The 5,696-nt window shown below is 38.6% G+C and overlaps 1 pseudogene; it reads right to left on the bottom strand.

The window, feature by feature from the left end:
* Positions 1-2,660: 2,660 nt before the first annotated feature.
* Positions 2,661-4,207, bottom strand: LOC137938199 (feruloyl CoA ortho-hydroxylase F6H1-3-like; annotated as a pseudogene).
* Between the last annotated feature and the right edge of the window lie 1,489 nt (positions 4,208-5,696).

Raw genomic sequence — 5,696 nt, 5'->3', positions numbered from 1 at the left:
TCAACAATTGAGTGGGTGTGGACTATAACAGTTTTCTAGGGTTCCAAGTCAACATCTTATTTTACATAGATAAAAATATTTTTTTTGAAAAACAAATTATTTTGCTAGCAAATTTCTTTATCCAAAAAATGCTGCTAACAAAAAATAATTTACTAGCGGTAGGAAAATTAATTTTAAAAGAAATCATTTCTATTTTTCGCTGGTAGATATCTTTCCCTTTGAATTTTGATTTGCCGGCTGAAGTCAATGAAAATTGAAATTCATTGGGAAAACCCTCTACCAGAGGAAATTAGCCAGTAAGTTATTTTGTTGGCAGAAGGTTATGCTAGTGAAATTTGAAGTTCTACCACAAAAAGAATTGCTGGCTGAATTCAATTTTGTTGTTGTGAATGTTTAACTTCATAACAAAAACATGCATTTCTACACACTTGTAGACACCTTGCTTACTTCATAAAAGAAACATACATTCCTACACAAACTTGTAGACAACTTGCTTACTTCATGAAAGAAACTTGCATTCCTACACACTTGCATACACCTCGCTTAATGTAAAGATTAGATATGAAATTCTCTAGTCCTTGATATTATGATCCCACACTTTATCATAGCATTGTCGATGCCCTTCAATATGCTACAATTACTTAACCTGACCTTAGCTTTGCAATAAGTTATGTTGCCTAATCTATGCATATGTCTACCGATTTTTATTTTTCACTAGTAAATCATATCCTCAAATACATCAAAGGGACCTTCTACCTTTGTCCTCAAATTTAGTTCCTCTTACCCTTTGCCATACCTTAGTAGGATTGTGATGCAGATTGGATAGGTTCTCCTTCGACTCATCAGTTCACATTAGGTTGCATTATTTTTCTTTTATTTTTATTTATTTTTTCATGCACCAAATTTTAGTAGTTTTTTTGGATTTTATTTTTCTTTATGTTCTGATGACGTAGGCTTCACAGAAAGACCCAAATTCATTAATTTTATAGCTACCATGAGAAGACGAGAGAAACATGAAAAACAAAGTGTAGTGTCACAATTTTGATTTTTTGTTAAAGTAATGAAAAACGTTTGAATTTCTTGAAAGAAAGGTTCCCTTTATGATTTTCTTTTGTACGATTCTATTGATTCATATTGATACAATGATAAGTCCTTACAGACTACTCCTTCCCTTGTTAGCGGGGATAAAAAGTTGTATTAAGTCCATTAATCTCATGTCTTTCTTTCTCCTCTTGAACAAACACAGAATGTCGGATGTCAAAGATAAAAAGGAAAGAAGAAAGAAGACACAAGAGAATTGTAGAAGTTGAAGACGAAGAGGAAATTAGTTTTTTTTGGTTTTTAAGAAGGATGCTAACATGGCACCACGATGGAGAGATTTTTCTAAAGTGGAGAGTTGACCAGTCCAGCATGGAGGCCCAAGTTTGAATGCAAGTATTTTAACAAAAAGTTGGTTATTTTGTTAATTAAAATTTTTTAATCCAATTTTTTTTAAATATCCCATTTTTAATATAAAGACTTTAGCAAATCTAATCACAAGGAGGAATTTCATTGAAATTCAAATTTTAAAATTAAGTTTTATAAGATAAGAGGTAATGAATTACAATGTTTCACTTTAGAGGTTTGAACTTTTTTGTTTCAATAAGTTCCAATTCTTAAGTCCCTTAGGTTGTGTTTGGAATACATAACGTGGAGAGAAAAGAAAATGACTAGAAGAGAAAGAGAAAAGAAAAGAAAAGCGGTTTCTTTTATCTTGTTTGGATGTCCATGGAAAATAAGAGAGAAAATGAAAGAGAAATGTAGTTTCTCTTATTTAGATATACATCAAAAATGAAAAAAAGAAAAAGAAATAGTAATATTTTAAAATTTTAATGATTAAAAATTTCTCTCCGAATTTCATCATTTTGTGAGAGAAAATTTATTAACTAAGAGAGAAAGTGATTTTATCTCTTATTTTCTATTCTCTCAATGATTCTTTGCTATCAAACAAAAGAAAATAACTCTCCCCTTTTCTTTTATGTGGGTTCTAAATAGACCCTTAGAGTCATTGAGAGAAAAGAAAAGAAGAGATAAAATCACTGTCTCTCTTAGTTAATAAATTTTCTCTCACAAAATAATGAAATTTGGAAAAAAAAAAAAACTTGAGAGAAAATTTTAATCATCAAGATTTTAAAATATTACTAATTTTCTTTTGTTTTTTATTTTTCACGTGTATCCAAACAAGAAAAACTATATTTCTCTTTCATTTTCTCTCTTATTTTCCATTGACATCCAAACAAGAGAAAATAAATCTCTTTTCTTTTATTTTCTCTCTCTTTCTCTTTCTATGATCTTCATTTTTTTTTCTCTCTACTTCTTGTGTTCCAAATACAGCCTTAGCGAATATATGCCATATGGCAAGTCCATAGCAACAAATTTGATCAATTTGACCTCAACATCATTGATCCATATCCATTTTATGTTTGGAAACAGGCAGGGAAGTAATAGACTTAATCAGCTGATTTCTTGTGTGAATGAGACTTCTGTTTTTAACATCATTTTAACAGAGAAGAGAATTTCTTTGAAATATTTATTGAACTTTTACTTCAAATCAGTGTAGCATTATATACTCGTACGAAATCTCACAGTTTGGTTCAAGGAGAAGCCTACAGGCTGATGCATCAGTTAGAAACTTCAACAAAATCTAGAGTTCTCTTCCCCCGGTGACCAGCTCAAAAGTAGTTTGTCATGTATTTTCCGAACAAGAGATCCCTGTAAACTCTCTTCCCGTCCTTCTCCGGCAGACCCTTCAAGGGTCCAATCATTGTGTGAGACCGAGGGCTAACAAAGATGGGGACTGAAACTCGCTGCCTGCTGCTGCTGGCCAGCACGCGGTGCTCGGCACTTTTGTAACTCCCGTTACTTAGTATCTGAAAGTTAGAGAAGTTCTTGTAATTGTTTGTGGAAAGTGAAAAAACAGGTTTCTTACTCTACACCTGACTGGTCAGGTGTTGGGATTTGCCGGCGATCCCGTCTAATTGTTGAAGTTGAGTTCACGATCAAAAAAGATTTTCTAGTCTTGTTGCAGCACGAAGCTAGTTACCTCTGAAGTATCTCCAACGTTGATGACTAGGGCTCCTTCAACGGGAAGAATGCCAATCCATCCTTCATCGTCAACCTTAACGTAAAGCCCTCCAATGTCATCTTGTAACAGTATCGTCAGAGCTGCCAAATCTGAATGTCGTCCTACTCCAACTGTAAGTTCAGGAGTGGGACAAACTGGGTAGCAGTTCATGTTCACGGCATTCGCCTCCGTGTATTGACTTATAGTGGAATCATCCACTTCGACTCCCAGGCCTTCAGGAGAGTGGCGAGTATCATTCTTATCATCTTCCTGGCAGATCTCAGGTAGTCAAGGGCTGCATCTCTGCATAAGCCCAGGAAACAAATTGAAGAAAACTCTTCGGGTTACTTGAGAGAGGAAGAAGAAAGCAGAGCCAATTACCTGCACTCGGAAGGCTAGTAACTCATGGCTTCTTCGTCACCCACATAGATCATGCTCAAGTAATCCTTCCACTCGAGAGATTCCTCATTCTTTGGCGAGAAGCGGGTTCCATAAAACACGTTCGAACACGGCGTGGATCCCTTCAAATACACAGCTTTCTTCTCCGGCTGGAGGTTGAAGAAACAGTGAGCCGCCTACTTGGCGCGTTCAAGCACTTCCAACGGAATGCCATGGTTCACCATATTATAAAAAAACCGATGACAACAAGACAAGTAATCATGCACGACACAATATTTTACGCGGTTCGGCAAATTGCCTATGTCCACGGGAGTTGTAGAGGATTTTTATTCAAATGAGAGGAATCACAATACAATAGAGAGAGTCTCGAACCCTCTCTGTTCAACAGCGTCAACGAGTCACACAGCTGCTCTCTTCCGATAGCGGCGACGCAATCCCGAGCTGCTCTCTTCTGGCAGCAGCGCCAACTTCCGAGCTCCTCTCTTCCGGAACAGAATCGAGTCTCAGAGCTCCTCTCTTCTGGCAATAGCGCCAAGTTCCGAGCTCACTCTGTTTTTTCGTTCGCTCTCTGTAAATCCCGAGACTTACTCTGTTTTTCCAGTCTCTCTGTAAGTTCCTAAGAGATGATAAACGGTAGGAGGGAAACTTAATTTTTTCCCTTGAGTGTGGCACACGCCAAAGTAAATAAAGAAAAATTCCCTCCATGTCCTGCTCGTGTGGTGTGGGCCAAGCTCCACAGTACTCAACAATTCTCCCACTTGGAGACTGGTTTACCCACTGTATCACCCTCTTTCTCAAACATGATATCCTTCACCTCTGCAACTCAATGCCCCTGTCTTCATGCTAAAAGACCAACTGAAGTTGCGCACAACTTCAGTTTCTCAAGTGTAACACCCTTTGTCAACATATCGACAGGGTTCTTACTTTCACAAATTTTCTCAAGTAACAATTGTCCGTCATCTAACAATGATCGTATAAAGTGATACCTAATTTGAATGTACTTAGTTCTGGAATGAAATGTTGGGTTCCTGGCAAGGAATATGGCACTCTGGCTATCGCTGTAGAGAGTGCCCTTCTAATTCTTTTTGCCCAATTCCTCCAAGAAACCCTGTAGCCAGATCATCTCCTTTGCAACTTCTGATACTGCAATATACTCAGCTTTTGTAGTAGACAAAGAAACTCTTTTCTTTAGATAAAAACCCCATGAAACTACAGTACCACCCAGAGCATAAACAAATCATGTGGTACTTTTTCTACTATCAACATCTCCAGGTAAATCAGCATCAGCATAGCCCCTCACCTTTAAGCTCTCTCTTAAGAAACACAGGCATGTTTCTGAGGAGCCTTTTAAGTACCTCAGGATCCACTTCACTGCTTCCCAATGTTGTTTTCTTGGGTTACTCATGTATCTATTCACAACTCCCACTGCATGGGCAATATCCGGTCTAGTGCAAACCATAACACACATAAGTGAACCAATGGCTAAGGCATAAGGACCCTTACTTATGTAATCTTGTTCCTCCTCTGACTTGGGTGACTGATCCTTGCTGAGTCTAAAGTGACAGCCCAAGGGTGTGCCAACTGGTTTGGCCTTGTCCATATTGAACCTGCTGAGTACTTTCTTCACATACTTAGCCTGCGAGAGTCTCAATGTTATGGTCCTGGGTTAAGTACCTATGTCTTCCGCTCCTAACAGGCCGGTCTTTTGGGTAGTATTGGCTAGGTGCTTAACATTTGGTATCAGAGCAGGCGCTACGTCCCGACTTCGAGTCCCAGCGGCCGCGTGCGCAGGTGGACCGCAAGCCCCTGGCGTGACCCCTGACCCGGTCGCGTTGCTGTGTTAATGCCGCCGTGGTCGTCGGCTCGGGCGGGCGGGGTGTGATGTTATGGTCCTGGGTTAAGTACCTATGTCATCCGCTCCTAACAGGCCGGTCTTTTGGGTAGTATTGGCTAGGTGCTTAACACTCAACGAGCCTCTGACTCTGTCTCTGACAATTCTCATACCAAGGATTTGCTTCGTAGCTCCCAAATCCTTCATTGCACAGTGCTTTGACATCTGTTTCTTTAGATTATTGATCTCATCAATACTAGCCCCTGTAATAAGCATGTCATACACATACAACAACAGAATAATGTAAGAATTGTCAAAATACCTGACATAGCAACAGTGATCTGCCTAACATCTGATGTATCC

The sequence above is a fragment of the Aristolochia californica genome, unplaced genomic scaffold (assembly GCF_029961685.1).
Source record: "Aristolochia californica isolate CCGP_79_NKW_82.1479 unplaced genomic scaffold, dmAriCali1.0.hap1 SCAF_8, whole genome shotgun sequence".
Taxonomy (NCBI): Eukaryota; Viridiplantae; Streptophyta; class Magnoliopsida; order Piperales; family Aristolochiaceae; genus Aristolochia; species Aristolochia californica.
Note: the sequence above shows the minus strand (reverse complement) of the source record. Positions and strands in the feature narration are given on the sequence as shown.